Raw genomic sequence first — 18,627 nt, forward strand, 5'->3', positions numbered from 1 at the left:
ATAAACTTGCTTAATGGATCACAACAAGGTTGCGATAAGCCTATTTTTAATAAATGCCACCAGGTGATGAAGGAAGGAAGTTGAAATCAGAAACATTAGTAATGAAATGCGAAAGTTGGAAAGGATGGATGATCATGATGATGCCACTGATGGACTCCATTATAATAACAACACACTGAATGTTATAATCTGGGATCTGATAACCAAACTACAGTATCCATATATGTATAAGTTTGGTGAAGGTGAGAAACAGAAAAAAATATTTATGATTTATTGTAATGTAAACCATTGAATGCTTGAATATTGTCAACTGACTGTCAATATACGCTTCACAGACAAAACATTGTCAACTTCTGAGGTAAAAATTCAGTACTAAAAATATCGCAATTATTGTAACTTAAATACACGTCCAGCTGTGTAATCCGAATCAATATGACCTAATAATGTGTCTTATGCATCTGTCAGACCGTCATATATGCCAAGCCTCTAGGGTTAAATGACGCCGGTTCGAAAGTAGGTCGACTTAATGAAGTGTTGTTTCTGTATCTTCACTACAACCACAGATTATTATAGTCGATCCAAAAAAAGCATACAATCCCCAACGAAAGCACTTAATAATTTTTTCAGTCAATTCTGTTATTTTCAAACCGTTTTGACATTTTGTCACGCGAGTTACGCCTAACTGCCTAATGGCAAGTTACACACACGATAAGTCAATGACATCGTGAAGCATGTCAGTGGACAATACGGGTATTTCGGTATATTGAGACATATTTTCGATATGAGCATTATGTACCTGTCCAAATTACTACAAAAAGGTAATGACATCTTTCATACTTACATTTAAAAACACTCTGGCGAGTATTAGAACATCCCACTATTCATGTTTGTATTCACGTTGATGCTAATATCCACTTCCTTCCAATTATTTCACGCATGCCCATTGCTCCAAAATAAGAGGGAGGGTGACGTCATACTTGATAGATCTCACTTGCGGAGGGTGCGTTCGATCATAAACACTGACTCTTCGTGTCTGCAAATCATGGATTTCCGCTGTTATAGGTACACGAGTAAATAGGCCCTGCCTCTTTCATCGTGTTACGTCTTTGTATGTAAAAGTAAATATTTTTATACGAAATGTCCTTTTCATCTGAAGAATTATGATTAAGTTGACATGAGAAGTGACTATAATAATTGAAGTCCGTATCATTTGTGTACATATTACATGCATATGCAATACAAGTTTAATTTTGACTTAACCTAATTCATTAACCAAATATGAATCACTTTATGCATTTTAATTATATTTATTATGTTTTATAAGGAAATTGATTTGATAAAAAACAATTCCTTATTGTATGTAGCCACGACTCTGGTAGTTAAAGCAGAGACGTTTATATCACACACACATATATATGTCTCTGTTTAAAGAAATGACATGGTGCATGTAGATAATGTTTTTCTTCTTCAAAAAGGGATATCTGTCATTAGAATAACAGTAATTTGATTGAGTTTTAGCTCATAAAAATTAAAGGGATGGTTTATATATAGGTGAATGTAATCATATCCTGGCCTTGTAGGTAAAGATGTAAATTAAAAAAATACATTTACAATTTCCACAAATTATGAATAATCGTACACACACACACACAAAATGGTATACATTACACGTGATGTTGTGTGTGTAATTATTTTGTTTTAGGATAACCCGTATTACAGTATCAAATGAAACATAAACAAGTTCAATTTCCACAAATTATGAATGTCATTTGGTCACATTTCAAATGAAACATAAACAAGTTCATTTTGTCATTTTACTGCATTTCAATAGTAATAATAATGTAAATAAAGATAGAAACTGGAAAAGTAATGAGTAAATCTGTAGTTCTTTGTGTTTCAATCATCAGCAAATTAAAAACCAACCGTTGCTACACCTTGTTAATTACTTTTTATATTACGTAGTTTCAGGCATAGACTGGAAATATCGGGTAAAATCTAATTTGCATATTTAAATATGTTGTCAAATTTGGACAAAGTGACGTTTAAAACTCCCCTTGTGAGACAAAGACATGCCCGCCTTCTCCCTTAGGTGTGTATCTCAGATTCATTTCACAAAATCGTGTTTGTGAGTGTAGAGTTAATAGCATACATAGTACTGTTTCACCTAAAATTCAATGCAACGAATAAAACCAACCTATCAAGAGATGTTCATATCTATAACAAGCTTACAGTTAGTGTTGCATGCAACACATGTCCCCTGTCATAAATTACTGTATTTATCAGCAAATAAGCCCATGTCTGCTAATAAGCCCACCAATGTTCTGTTGTAAAGCAAACTGTTTGTATCAAAGCTAACCCAAATCCATCAATCCGTTCTCAAATTTGGCCCCATGATCTAATTGCAGTATAAATACATTATTTTTTAACAGTAATGTAGAACTTGTTCTGTATCAAAATGTCTTGTTATATTATTTATAAGCTTCCAGTGTATCAAGTTTCATCCAAATCCATCAATCCATTCTCAAATTATTGTCTGAAAACTAAATTGTGACGATTTCTATTTTTAGTAACAGTGACCTTTGTAGTTGATCTTTTGACCCCAAACAAAATCCCACACTATATTGCCTTATAAACTACCATTGTATGAAGTTTGATCCAAATCAATTAATCTGTTCTCAAGCTATCGTCTGGAAACCAACATCCGGACGGACAGACGGAGAGAAACCCTATAGTCCCCTCCTGTTTCACTGGCAGGGGACTAATAACCAACTACGTAGCAAAAACCTGAAATATGACGAGATTTTGAAGCAAATGGGTTCTGGTGAAGCAGATCTGTTTTACATACGTTCTATATACATTACTTATCTCATGATATATATTCATATAAGTTAAAAATAATTAAACACAATTACGTAAACGGATGTAAAAACCAATTCACAATCCACAAAAAGTAATATCCGACATTTCTGTCTGATTTTGTTGATATTCAGCATTTTATCAAATACACTTGTTTCCACAACTGCTTACGTCACGCCTCTTCTGGCTTTCGGTCTCTCCAACTATTCGTTCTGTTGCTGGGCGTCGGCATGTGTGGCACAAAGTATGGGTACTACTAAATTTGACTTCCAAAAAAGATGCAGAACATTTTAAAGTAAAAGAACACGCAGTATAGAATTTTTTTTGTAATTTTATTTTTTGCAAAGTTTTTACAAAGGCTGTAGACAAACACACTAAATATAACATACACTCATACACATTCATATACACACTCAGAGCCATCAATACTTGATATAGAAATAAGACACATACTTGCACACACATACATCATCATGACATAAATTCATGAATTATTTATCAGGCACATGTATGTATACATGCACATACACTCTCACACACCCTCATACACAGATACATCAATACATCATTATAACAAATTCATATATCATTCTAATTTATCAGACACACACATGCACACACAAATACACACACTCAAAAACATTGATACATCCTCATGACATAGATTCAGTAACTATTCATAATGCCTATAAATACACACACACACACACACACACACACACACATACACACACCCACACCCTCACAACCATACACTTCAATACATCATCACAACATAAATTCCTATATTATTCATCCGTGTGCTGTACACACAGAAGCATCCGTACATCATGACATAAATATACAAATTATTTATCAGACACTTTACATGCACACACCGATACATCAGGACAACATCATGACGTAAATTCATATTATTTCATCAATAGATGCTATTATCATCAATATAATATCATTATCATCATTCAAACATACACACACACCCATTCATAAGCATTCAACCATTCAATATGTAGCAGACAAAGTTGCAAAAGGACAAAAAAAAAAAAAAAAACCACTGAGAGAGAGAGAGAGAGAGAGAGAGAGAGAGAGATCAAATCAAATATATTGATAAGAAATAAGAATTTTCTGGTATTCATATTACAAGACTATGCATATTAAATATATAAAAAAATTCGACTAGGAAATATTGAACAGTTAAGAGAAGTAGCAAAGGTTAACAGAGAGATAGAGAGAATGGAAGGCAAATGGTATAATTAGAAAGTATGTAAAGTTTATGCATGGCGACCTTGTCGGGGACTGGAAACTAGTTTAATAAATTTAGCAATTATACAAATCGTATACATTAATCTTATATCTGTATTAGGCTTTCCCACTTCTTCCATTCCAACACAAAATTTTCATTAGCTATCTCCCCTTTATTACCAACAATATATTTGTGGACTTTATAATGATCATGAATGGCACAAAGTGATGAGTTAATATTCAGTGTCTTGTGTAGACACCTAGTTCTGTAAATGTTTCATGAGCAAAATAACCTGACTATCAACTTTATATATTACATTATTGTTATTAAAGATTTTGCCAAAAAAGCAATGTTTGTTTATTTAATGTAAAGGGTATAAATAAAGCATCCAGTAACCTTTCTAGACTTTGAATTAAATTTTGAACTTGATCACATTCCCAGAACATATGTACAGTAGTTTCCCTTTCAGCATTACAGAGGTTATAGTGAGAACTATCTACTAGTTTTGCTTTAAAAAGAGAAGAGTTTGTAGTTAATATATGGTGCACGACTCTAAATTGTAACCATTGAAGTTTAGAGTTTTTAGTGATTTGAAAAGGCAGTGCATATATTTTTGACCAGTGATCATCATTAAAATAAAAAAGATCTCCCCACTTTTCTTTGTGGATAGATTGTCTTAGCACCAATAGTTATATACTTGTTGTCCCAGACAGGTGTTCGCAAGAGTGACTTCCCTTTAATTGTTTTCATATTATCCGAGTTCTCTAGTCTAGACCAGGCCCCTAGTACATCTTTCCAGAAAACATTACTATAATTATCTTGGCATGATTTAATATAGTTACCTCCAATATTCAAAAATCTATTAAGTTTAATGAGTTTTCCATTTACCTGAAGACAGGTATAATCTTTTAATCCAGCTTCATTTCAATGAATCAACAATGTTGTAGATATTTATCATTTACAAACCACCACAAACATATTCTTGAACTATAATCTCTCTTTTGAATTTATCAACTTTACTGTGCCAGAAAAATTCATAGAGAATGGAATTTATTTTCTTAAATGTTTTTTCATCTGGATTTGGTAAAGAAATAAAAAGATGATTAAATTGTGAAATCATTCGTGACTTAATTAAACGGACTTGTCCAATTGGAATTAAATTTCGCCTACTCCAAATGCTAATAAGACCTTTTAAGTTTTACTATTTTCTTATAAAAGTTCATCTTGACCATTTCATGAAGATTGACACTAAACTTGATACCTAATAAACAAAAGTTTTAACTTTCCTTAGGGACATGAAGTTCTATATAATTAGTATTACACAAATGTACCATTGGATTGTGCATCTTCCATTATTAATGCTGTACATCTTCTGTTTTTACAACCTAAGAGATCTTTAACATAGGTCAAGGTCAGTTATTTGAAAACGACTGTCCTTCATCCACTAACATTGAAAAACCAATTTCAACAGCCTTGACCTTTTTGTTATTGACAAGAAGTCATTAAAGATTTTAACAAATTTGACCCTTGTGACCTTTACAAAGTGAAAATATAAATAACATGAACATAATTGGCAAGTCATTCCAGCATACTATGGGCCGGTTATCAGAACTTTTTGGATATTGAGAAGAAATCATTAAAAATTATTAAACATTTATCCCTGTGACCTTGAAAATGGGTCAAGGTCATTCATTTTATCAAACATTCTTGACAGAAATTTTACATACTGAGCATATTGAAATACTGCAAACTTAGAAATTCATCCATCCTTGGTCATGTCAATGGAAATATCGTACTTATCATCTACAAATAGTATTGGCACATTTTTCTTGCTTTTGATTAAAAACAAATCACTGTTTCAAAGCTTGCAAGTGATTTTTCAACAGAGACTAAATTCATGCAAGATACCATCTGCAATCGCTCTTTTCCAGCTGTTTAAAAAAAACATTTATATTCTTGGTATCAACAACTTGAAAAATAAAAGTAACTCTATTGAATGTTATTTTTTTGTGTATAAAAGTTCTCCACAAAATGGTGCTGTACATTATATATATATACAAAACACTAATCCAGAATTTCTATAAAAAAAAAACTGTACTACGATATATATACACACACCTTGATCCTAGTTTATTCAAGACTGTTGCATGAAGGAATGACAACGGATGCACAAGATGTTAAAAAAATATGATATAAAACAAGTGGTCAAAATTAAGTATTAACAACATAAAGAGGCATGCTTTTCAACATGCCATGTTTGACAATGTTAATGAAAAAGTTGGTAATAAATGATTTCACATTAGAACTTAGATCAATCCATTGTCTACAAACTGCTCCCCAATGATGAAAAGAACATCCATTTATTGTAGGTTTCTGACCCACAATCAAGCTTTTCTACAAATTTGAACAGCAGAAATAGCATGAAACAGTTTTAGGTTTCTGATCCACATTCAGTTCGCACAATTCTGAAGAGTTAATTTTTTCAGTACATCTTCAATTTCTTTCTTTTCCAAATTTTCCAATCATTAACCCTGCTTAGGTCAATTGCTTTCCCACATTGATGTCGTGTTGGCCGTACTTTTCTGTTTTTTGAAGAGCAGCAGACTTTCGTTTTTTAACGGGCTTCGATATGTATCATCAAATTTTTCGGCGATATCTAACACAGACAAATCACATGGCTCAATGGCAGCTACAATGTCAGGTGATGTCATATCATGTAAATCCTCATATTCATCCAGTTCAGCGAATAATGACTCCTGGATAAGGTCTGTAATAAAGATATCTTCATATAATAATGGCCACTTCAGTCATTTTATTTCTACTTGTTTTAAACCAATAATGTTCAGATAGTCATTTACAGTCCTTTAGCAATGTGAAAATATAAAAAAAAAAAAAGATACTGGGGCTAGGTCATGAAGGTAAGAGGCTATTACTAAGCCTGGTGATAACAAAATAGTGTTTTAAGGTTATTCAGAAAAGATGATGGAGGTCCAAGAAAGCATCTGTTTTCATTAGAACTCATGTAATATTCATTACTAAAATATTTCAGTTGACACTTTTAGTATAGTAGTAATGATTCTCTGGTGTGTCAGAGCAGCAAACAATACTAGGACTCAAGATTGATGTACAGATAAAAAAGTTTTTGAAATATTCTTTGAATTAGTAAAATTTTTTATTGATAAGTTGAATTGAAGCACCATAAATCATAAAAAAATCAAAGGAAACAAACCTTCTATTTGGATGTCTTGTAGGGATTTGTCCGAAACTCTCCCACACGGTCTTGTAGTAGTAGTATCTTGGCCATTTGTGTTTTTTCTAAGACATCATCTGTGCACCTTAAGCATAACAATGTTACACATATTTATAAAAATCACATTAAATATAATCCCCATGATTGGTAGCACAGCACTTTATATTGTCAAAAGTAGAAGAATTATGGGAATTTTTTTCAAAGAAAATAAAAGTTTATATATAATTTATCTAGCAATATTTAACATAAATTTCAATTTTTATGAAAAATATCTATGGCTGAATAAATTAATGCATTTCTTCTCATGTGATACCTGATATTTTTGTAACTAGCCAACTTTTTTGCAATTTTAAACGACATTTGTATCGGTGGAGTTTCACTTTTTTTTTTATTTGTTGAAGTGACAAATATTGCCACCAACTTTTCTTGGCCAGAAGTATTGCATTTTATAAAAAAAAAAAAATTAAAATCACCTCATTTTTATTACAAAAAAAAAGTGAAAAAAATTTTTTTTTTAAATTAAAAAATAAGTTGAAGCCTGTTTTTGTAGGGAAATAATGCAAATTCTATGTATTTAACAAGAACTAATATCACTATCTATGAAAAAATCTACAAACAATGGTATAAATCAGCTCCGTGAAGAAGTAGAACAACTGTGTCACTTAATTTGACCAGATCACTTCACACTAAAACATTTCCTATGACTGAACCAAAATTTCCCAATGGAAACCTGGAGTGCGACATTTCCACTACTCTGCATAATGGCGAGATTTAAAAAACAAAATTAACAATGTTTAAATGGATCACAGTCTTGTTATACTGGATGTGTGAGCATCTTATTCTGTATTTCAAGTTACCTGTAATGCATCTAATGACTGTCAAGTGAGTGGTCCATATGATTGACAACCCATTTCATTTGGTTTTGGATCAAAGACCTGAAACAAAAACAGAGCATTTGAATAAGTAAGGTGACACATTCTGACTTCTATTTATATGGGCAATTGTCAGGATACTCCTTACTACTGTAGTTACGATTATTTACTATTGAGGTTACTCAACTGTGACGGTGCATTCATACACCTGTAATGCATGTGCTGTCCGCAAGGCAAGTCAGAAAACTGGTTAGACCAGTGTAGTGCCAGGTATGTACTGGGTGTTTCTCAGGTAAGTTGAGGAACTTTTGCTGAGCATGCACGTGCCAGGTATTTTGTCAGGTACCCTAGGTGGGGTTGGACAGTATCAGACAGAACTTCGACGGTGGAGGTTGTGTTAGGCTGGGCTCAATGTATTGACGGAGTACTATTGGGAGGGTTGTGTGCCTACTTCCAGATGATGTTGGCTTTTGGGGAGCCTAGGACTGGTGTCTGTCCAGTATGACAATTTTATTAGCTGGGTGCTAATGGTTGTGTGCCTGTAAATAGTTTTTCTAAGCTGTGTGCTTCGAAGCTGCGTTTGTCCATGACTGTGTGTCCATGGGACTGTAAGCTGTACTTGGGACTGTGTGCCCTCTACTTTGTCCAGGACTGTGTGTCCAAGTGGCTGTGTGCCATGTCTTTGTAAAACAGGACTCTCCTTGGGGCTGTGTGCCATATTTCTGTAGGAGTGTTCCGGATGAAGCTACCTAGGAGTTGATGTGAGTATTATCAAACTGAGTTTGTTAGTAGATATAAACCGAGTTTGTTAGTAGATATATAATGTTTAGGATGTATACTAAGTAGATAAAATATATATTGTGTGTTTATTATCCAGTGTGGGTTAATATAAGGGTGTGTGTAGAATGTCTCTTGGAAGGGAAGATTATGTAGTGGTTATATTCTGTATATAAGTAACGGATAAGGTTATGATCCTATGAACAGGAGCTTGGTATGTTAAATAATGTTAGATTGATTTAATAGAAGTAAATATATGTACAGAATAGGTATTGTATGTCGCTGGTTGTGCCTTGTAGGTAACCTCGTAATGTGGTACTGAAAATATTTAGGCCTCCTTGGAGAACGTGTGACCTTGTGTTGACCTTGCCCGAGTTGAGGAGACCATTTATACTGTGACCTCTATAAACGAAAGAGGATGGAGTTCCAAGTGTAAACCGGACTATGAACCGTGTTCACAGAGAAAAAACTTTCACATATCGCATCATCAATTTTTAGGTTCCGTGTATAGGTATAGTTTAGCATATCTGAGAATAGGGGCTTAAGTGTCTTTGGGAGCCAAGATATGAGAGGTAGTGAAGTGTGCAATGTGGATATTAGTGTTTTCTGTAAATGTGTTTTTTGAAATTCAGTCCTGAAAATACAGTACCTGGTAATCTAGTTTTTCGATTTGTCTGCGTTTCTTGACCTTTGACCTTAAAATTTTTCTGCCCCCAACTTTAACCTCTGACCTTGAAATTGTAATTGGCTATTCTTCAAGTTCTTACATCATTCTTGTATACATGTATACAAAACATGGTGTTTTTCTGCCTTGATTTAACAGCATCCTATCCCTTAATAGAATAAAGTAGTGTTTTATGAAAAATTGGGAAAATATTCTTGGATTTTGCATCATTTTGTGACAAACTCACATTTTGGCTAGGGGAAACAACTTTTTTTCAGCTGCAAAACAAGGCAAAAAAAAATCTGCTGATAATAGAGGCAAATTTTCAAAATCCAATATCAATGTTAATGATCCATCTATGCAAAGTTTAATAGTTTACAAATGGTTTATGAGAGATGTTACAGGTTGATAAATAAAGTGGCCTTGATGGTCACTTAAAATAAGCAATAAAGGTTAAAGGATAGTTATCAAGTGTCATAAAAAGGAAATTGTGACATTGAAAATAGACTTTCAATACACGCATTCCATCAAAACTGTCATCATACATTGATTATTCTTATATAGTTATTTCCAGGTTATTTTCGCGGTGTGGCCATGGGTGATATTTTTGTTCATTAGATCATCCCATCACTTAGGTTTTAATTCAAATTTGAAAAATAAATCCTTGTTAAAAATTGGTCTTGTCATATTGGAGTGGACAATGTGGGGTTTCATTTTTTTCAGAGACGGGTTTTTAGAAACAAATTTCTTCTATAAAGTTGTAGTGTTAGGTTGGAATTAGTAGTATTTTTGCATTTTTAGCATTTTTTCAGTAGGTAACCATGACAATCACATGCACAGACAACCCCTACCCCTGCAACAGACACCACACAGAAATCTAGCACAGCTGCAGCATTTAAACAAATGATAGACATACTGTAAAATCAGAAAATATCATTAGGGATTTAATTTTCTTTGATATGTGAAGTGAAATCATCAAGGAAATTTTTAAACATGTGGATTATACCTTTTCAGGCAAACACCAGGATCCCTGCATCTCTTCTAACCCATTCATTTGGGAGGTAGTCAGTCGGTTTCCTTGCATCTGCTGGAATTATAACAGGTACTCCTCTTCTGGTCTGAAAAGAGGGAACTTTTTTTTATTCAGTAACCACTGAATGAGGCTTTCACCAACAAACATTTTCCTAATATTGTATTAAGTAAAATAAATAGTAAATATTTAATCAGACATCACATTCAAACATACTACATTTTGCAGTCATTAACTTGTGTTGTATACAAGGTATGTAAAGATTTGGGAAAAAAGTATGTGTTCCATGAACCCTCGAGGTCACTGGCATTGAACATGTTTAAATTCTGATGTATTTATAATATTTATTTTAGCATCGTGACGGCATTCCTCACGCAACAACTTGCATTGTCATACTATAAATTTGTTGGTTGCCAAAGACGCTGTCTGGACAATTATGTAATCAAACATCCACTGAAAACTATATGCACAGGCCTTCTTATTAGTGTGGTACTGTAGTTTCAGTTTGGTGTAATGCTTTGTGCCTAATGAAAGGTTTAACCAATGCACCATTCATTCCAACAATTCAGATATAACAAATTAAATACCTTTCCTCACACTGTGATAACCACCTGGTTCTCTAACAGTTTCCTTTCAAATGCTGTACAATCTCCAATCAAATGCTTGACATCTTCCCCCTCTTGTCACTCTTTGTAGTCTGTCAATCTGTAAATGGTTTAAAGGGATATTTTGCACATTTTCTGACTATTGAAACTATTGCATCTAAACACATTTACATACAACTGTTCTGACACTATCAAAGTTACATGAACATTCAGAAATCAACCTAGTTAGATTTATATGGGATTTCTTTCATTCTAATACTATATGTCATTTGTATATGGTAATTGAGCACAATTTTCATTAAAACATATATACATGCTAGAAGTTATTTTGAAAAGAAGCAATGTAATTTGTGCAAAATATCCCTCCAAATTAGTTTGCTCTGCAAACTGTTAATTTATTATTTTTTTTATTAGGTTTTTTCTTAAACTATGTACATATTTACAGATATAAAAGAAAATTGTTAGTAACAAATACACATCTACACACGTACTGCAAAAATCAAAACAATATTTAATAGCAAAAGAAAAATCTAAACTTTTGATACATACTGAAAAGAAGAATTTGCATGAAATAATTTTTTTTTTTGTAATTAATTTTTTGACAAGTTTTTACATATTACACAATACACAATATACAAGAGAATCCACACAAAAACATACACACACACTCTCACACTTGTGTGCTCTTACTTGAATATGTCTTACACATATACATGCATCACCATCATCATCATTATGCACATGTATCTACTACTTACTGCACACAAACTCACTCATCAACAACAATCACACCAACTTACACTCACATAGCAAACTTACATGTACTTAACAAAATACTCACACATACAAATACAATTTTTTTTTTTTTTTGGTAATTCTTTTATTTTTTGACAAGGTTTTTACATATTACACAATATACAAGAGAATCCACACAAAAACATACACACACACTCTCACACTTGTGTGCTCTTACTTGAATATGTCTTACACATATACATGCATCATCTTCATCATCATATCATCATCATCATCATGCACATGTATCTACTACTTACTGCACACAAACTCACTCATCAACATTCACAACCACTTAACAAAATACTCACACACATACAATATCATATCACTTACACTTATCAAAGATATTTCCTCATACACATATACTCACTCATTAATATATAATAATATATAATTATACATCACAAACAAAAAGAGAGAGAGAAAGAGAATCTGGAGGGTTATAGTCATTATTAAATAAAAATAGCACTAATTTTGTGAAAATTAAATAAATTTAAAGTCAGTTTGGTAAAGTCAAGGCCATGGCCATTGGGAACAGACTTGTTAGCAAACATACTATAGTTCTAAAGTGGGCATCCATTTTTTCCAATTCTCAAAATTTGTTTTCATAATAATGTTTTTGCTAGAAATGTTGTACTTTTGAACATGGAAATTATCTTTAATCTTATTTATAAGTGCATTTAAATTAAGAGATTTTTGTAGACATCCTGACATATAAACAGTGTTATTTTCTTATTCCTGATTAAAAGCATTAAAAAATTATTTGAATATACAAAAATATGCTAAAATTTGTTCCTTTTTATTAAAAGTAAGATAAATTTACAGAAAAACAAACAATACTACAGCTATTCATGTCTGGATGGTTGATCAAGCCAAGACAGACACAAAACAACACTTATATTTATAGGTGATCAGTCTATAAACATAAATGCCAACTATAAAAAAAAAAGTAATGTATTTAAAAAAAATTACTAGCCTAACTTTTAACTGAAGAGACTTACTAGAAGATTCCATTTAAGAAAGAAAAAATCTTGTTGACAACATTCAATACTAAATTACGGCCCAAAAACGAATTGAATTGCTATTCAAAATAACTTGCAATTTAGTGAGCACAAACTTGAATAACACACTCAGACTCTACTTTCATATCATATAACATATATATATACCATTGCATAGTCACATAGGAAAACTCTAAAAATGATAAAATTCAATAATAATTATATGCAATCTGCAGATGTGTTTTTAAGCGAGTGTCTCCTTCAATGATAAAAGGTAGTTACACGCTTCAAGATATCTCAAGTTAATAATGTTGGAATTCAGTCACATTATCACATATTCCATGAGATCATTATATTTCTCATATTATGCCTAGATACCATTATGTTCTGTTTATACTGAAAACAACACATACTCAATTATAAGAACTTAGCTCATTTTCCTCTCTTGCTTACTTATGATACAATATACTCATAGCTCGAAATAGTTCTACCAATACAGATATATAGTTCCTTTATTGTTCATGGTTCCACCAATATATAAAGTAAGTTGCACCTATACAATGGTACCACTATTACTCTATAGTTCCTGTATGGTTTCACCAATACACGTATAGTTCCTGTATGATTTCACCAATACATGTATACTTCCTGTATGATTTCACCAATACACGTATAGTTCCTGTATGGTTTTACCAATACACAGTTCCTCTATAGTTTAGCTAATACAGTTTCTGTATGGTTTCACAAATCTTTTATATAGTTTTGCATAGTGTTCCTTCTATAATGTCAGCAGTGTACTTTTAAGGTTCCTGTTGAAGTCGTCCTCTTCCCAGTTTCTTCTACTATTATTAAGTTAGATGCAGTTACATCGATATAGTCCTGTTTAAGTTGATGTGAAGTTATATCCTTAAGTCTGCATTCCACTAGAAAGTTGTTGCCATGAAATTTTACACTTTTCTTCAAATAGTACTATATTTGGGATTCCGGTCGGACTGAAGCTTATCATTGAGACATGGTTTTCTGGATCTGTTCAGCTTCTTTGTATATGTCATAAGATACAACCATAGTGCTACAATTGTTTCATAACAGACTCATGTGACCTTAGCTTATTTCCTAATTCCTAAATCCTAACATAACTATTACCTGTTGAGATTTTTTTTAAACATAATTTGATTATTCTTTAAAAACCAAATTTTTTTCCCTAATCTTCAAATGCTAAAAAATCCTTTTTAATGCCTATGACTAAAAACTTAAAAACAAACACCATACTGTGTTGTCTACTAGCAGTTTAAGAACACGAAATTTGTTACCTGTTCCGCTAGCTTTTTCGCAAACACTCTAATATGATGTTTCCTAACATAATTTCCTAAAACGCTAAAAATATCAAGATATCCTATGTATTATCGCCTATACTGTAATAACATTAATACAAATATACACATGGTGTATGGCCATTACACTCATATGTAGCACTAATCTACATGATATTACACTATAAGCAATTTAACAAAAAATTTTCAAGACTTTTAGAATTTAGCAACTTATTGTCTATAAAATTTTAATTCTAACAATTTCCCCTATAGTACATAAACTTGTTTTGCATCCTGCCACAATTCAGGTATATCAGTTACTGCTTTGTTAAATGTCAGCATTGAATCGAGGGCATTACCAACAGCAAAGTCTGCCATCAGAACATCTCTGGTCCATACAGGTCGTCCTGGAAACTGTAGTAGAAATGTACAGTTTCCAGATGTGCCGTCTCCATCTTTGACTGTCTCCAGTAGCTTGGCTTTAAGCCGCTGTTTATTTTGATAAGTCCTACGTCTCCTCTTTGAACATTTCCTCCTTCCTGCTAGTTCAGCATGTTGCCTAGTGATAAATTCCAGTAAAAATGTCGGTCCAACCCCACACAAAATCCCTCTTGTTCACTCATGTTTTAATGAAATCCATGGCGATTCTGTTTCCGAATACTGAACCTTGCAGTAATAATATGTTATATTGGTTTGAAAAAGCAATCTTGTTGTACAGTCCGCTTCCTTTAATGTTCCAGTATTAGGACATTTCTTGTCAGGATTCAGAAAGTATATGTCCTTTGGTGGACGACCTTGATGAATAGGCACAACTATGGCAGCATCCTTATCTTCCTTCTCTTGTTCATTAAAGAATTTGTTTTTGTAGAGGACATTTCCATTTCTTGCCAGCCATATTCTTGGTATCATGAAACTGGCGTCTGAGCTCCTCTGGAACCATGTTTTGGAAAAGCCATACGTTCGGTACATCTCTGTCCTTATACTGGACATAATATTAAAGAACGTCGTTACTACGCTTTGCTGACAAAATCTTGGAAATGATCCTCTTTTCCTTGCGATGTGCTATATCCTGACTTTTCTGAATATCTTCCTAACTTTGAGTCTCTGGTGTATCTTGACGATGAAGAGTATTGTTCATTTCTGCTTGAGGTGTACTGTCTGTTTGAGTCCTCTCTTGAAACTCTAATGGTTGTGTACCCTGTAGTATATTTTTATCCTCTTCATCTTGTAAGTTCCTATCATCCATTTCTTCAGCATCAAGTTCTGCTTCTTCTATATCATCTTCATGTAATTCAGGTGGATCGATGTGTCTCTTTTCAGGATCATAATCTGTTAGCATGGATTAGTGACTGTACATCTTTGTTGTCGCTACATCTTCTGAGCTTGAATGTATCCTTTGGTCCTTTACGGATAATATTGTAAGGTCCAAACCATTTCCTTTGTTACCTGGGAGCTGTACCAACAGGAACTTGAGCACAGTATAACCAAACTTTGTCTCCAACTACAAACTCAGCGGGTTTTTTTTTTACAGGTTTGTCATATTGCCTCTTGTACTTTTCCTGTGCTATTCTCATATTGTGCTTTGCTAATTTCCTTGTTAGGTCTAGATTCTCCAGGTGTTGTGAGAATTCGGAAATTTTGTGGTAGGGTTGGTCTTGGAATAAGACTTTAATCAATTGGCATTCTCACTTCTTGTCCATGTAGTATAAAGTACGGAGAATGTAACGTTGACTGAGTCACTGGTGTCATGTGATAGGACATCATCATTTCTGGTAACACATCAGGCTATGTGTTCTGCTTCTCACTGCAATGTATTCTCAATTGTTGTAGAATAAGAGTTCATTCTCTCACAGGCCGAGTTTGTCTGTGGGTGATTTGAGCTTGTAAAGACTGTCTTTGTTTGAAACATTTCCGATCCAAAACTAAAGTTCGTGGTGCACCATAACAAGTGAAGATTTCTCTAAACAAAACAAGGGCAATTTCATTTGCAGATTGTGTTTTCAGTGGGAATGCCTCACACCACTTAGAACCGCCGTCTACAACGAACAGGATGTATTTGTAACCTTCTGATGTAGTCGGTAGGCCTCCTAGTATGTCGATATGCCACCTACTGAATAATACTTCTACCAGTAAAGGGTTGAGAGGTGTAGGGCGCTCAGCCAAGTGTCGTTTGGTTTGCTGACATGTTTCGCAACTTTAATTTCTTGGTACATGCGAGGCCAATAGTATTTGCTTCTGATAGCCTCATAGATATGCTCTTGTCCCTGATGACCTGCTACTTTACTATCATGATAGGCTACGAGAACCTCATGTCGAATGCATTGGGGTACAGCAACTCGGAAAACCAACCCATCTGCTGCATTTCTATCTTTGGAAAATGTGGAATAGAACTCCATCCCTACTTTGATAATTGTAGGCTTCACCTACAATTTTCCTTGCAGTAAATATGGCTTTCTGGCACCAGTCCATCCTCCTTGTCGCTAAAATACTGTCAAAATCTGAACATTGCTGTTGTGATTGGGAAAGTACAGGATTGGTGTGAAATTCTTCATGGAAGTCTTTGAGTTGGCTGTCATCAATATCATCCTCACTCATCTTCCAAATTTTGCCGAGTGTCAATGTTGCATACACTAGCAGCTTCATACATCTGGGTCTTGTATCTGCTCTGGTCCTGCATATACTCCCTCCTTGAAAGTGTATCCGCATTTAAATTCTTCTGTCCTGCCTTATGTTTAACGTCAAAATTATATCCTTGGAGTTGTAGTGCCCAACACGCTACCTTACTATTTAATTTCTTATTATTTTGTATCCATTTTATGGTCGAATCGTCTGTATACACAGTAAATTTTGATGATTCCAAATATGGCCGAAATGTATTAGCTTCTACTAATGCTAATCCTTTTTCATTGAGAAACTACAGCATGTTCCTGCTTTTCGTCTTCATCGAGCTGCCCTAGAACATACCCTATGGCATAATCTGATGCATTTGTTGATACAATGAAGGGTTTGCTGAAGTCTGGAAAAGATAGAATGGGCGCTGTTGTTAGACATTTCTTCAGTGTCCTGAAGGCATAATCACATTGTGCTGTCCAGACAAATTTGAAGTCCTTCTTCATTAATTCATTCAGAGGCTGAGCTATTTTGGCGTAGTCTTTCATAAACTTCCTGTAGTAATTACACATGCTGAGGAAGCTGCGTACTTGCTTGGTAGATTTCGATACATGAAATTCTGCCACTGCCCTTATCTTCTCAGGATCCACACTGACCCCATCCTTTGAGAGGATGTGGCCTAAGTATCTCACCTGTTTGGCTGCAAACTTACATTTGGTATGTTTCAGAGTTAGATTTGCTATTGCTAGGGTTGCAAAAATTGTATCCAAATGTTGTAAATGTTCAGAAAAAGTTCTACTATATACCAAAATGTCGTCAATGTAAACTAATGCTGACTTGAAGTTTAGATTTTTCAATACTCTATTCATCAAGGCTTGGAATGACATTGGTGCATTTTTGAGTCCGAATGGCAGTCTGTTGAAATGAAAAACCCTTTGATGCGTCACGAAAGCTGACTTTGTTTTGTGGCTGGGTCCAGTGGTAACTGCCAAAAGCCGCTTGCGAGATCGAGTGTTGAAAACATCTGTGCCTTTGAATCGTCAATTGTGTCTAGGATGTCATCTAGTCTTGGTAGAGGAAAGTTTATGTCTTCAGTAATAGCATTGAGTTTTCAGATATCTACCGCAAATCTGTATTCTTGTGGTTTTCCTGTAGCATTTTCTTCACTAATACGACTGGTGAATGCCATGACTGGTAGACTCTTCTATTATGATGCTGTAACATGTCCTCTGTCAGTTTTTCAGTTATCTCCCTTTGTTTTTCTGTTTTTCTGTAGCATGTTGAAGATACTGGCCTAGCTTGTCCTGTTTCTTCCCATCTCTGATAGATCTTCCCAATGAGACATCATAATTTTTCCTTCTGCTGTTCCGTCAATTCAGCATCATCTTAAGAAATTCCTAGGTCCTTAGCAGTATTAATGTGCTGTGATCGCTGACTACTGCAAGTGCTTAGGTAGGTATACGGAACTACTGTGACCGATTCATCATCTATTTGACATCTCGGCTACTGTTGCAAATTTGGTAAATGCACCTCGTTTGTTGGATTTAGAAATTGATCTACTAATGCTTTAACTTTTTGACTACCTACTTTAACAAAAATTTTATTTCC

The 18,627-nt window shown here is 33.9% G+C and overlaps 1 protein-coding gene and 1 long non-coding RNA gene across 2 annotated transcripts in view; both read right to left on the reverse strand.

Annotated features, from left to right (window-relative positions):
- Nucleotides 1-911, reverse strand: part of LOC132552634 (HEAT repeat-containing protein 5B-like) — a 61,621-nt gene extending 60,710 nt beyond the window's left edge. Inside the window, exon 1 of the mRNA XM_060216823.1 lies at nt 842-911. The gene's annotated coding sequence lies outside the window, so the exon portion shown is untranslated. The remainder of the gene's footprint in view (nt 1-841) is intronic.
- A 3,026-nt stretch (nt 912-3,937) lies between these two features.
- On the reverse strand, nt 3,938-11,396 carry LOC132552626 (uncharacterized). The gene is made up of 5 exons (XR_009554337.1): nt 11,283-11,396; nt 10,672-10,783; nt 8,210-8,287; nt 7,332-7,437; nt 3,938-6,869 (listed from the first exon to the last, which is right to left on the reverse strand). It is a non-coding gene; the product is annotated as an uncharacterized LOC132552626 (long non-coding RNA).
- Nucleotides 11,397-18,627: the final 7,231 nt, after the last annotated feature.

Source organism: Ylistrum balloti, unplaced genomic scaffold (assembly GCF_031769215.1).
Source record: "Ylistrum balloti isolate Yb309-2 unplaced genomic scaffold, AGI_CSIRO_Ybal_v1 Utg370264, whole genome shotgun sequence".
Lineage (NCBI taxonomy): Eukaryota > Metazoa > Mollusca > Bivalvia > Pectinida > Pectinidae > Ylistrum > Ylistrum balloti.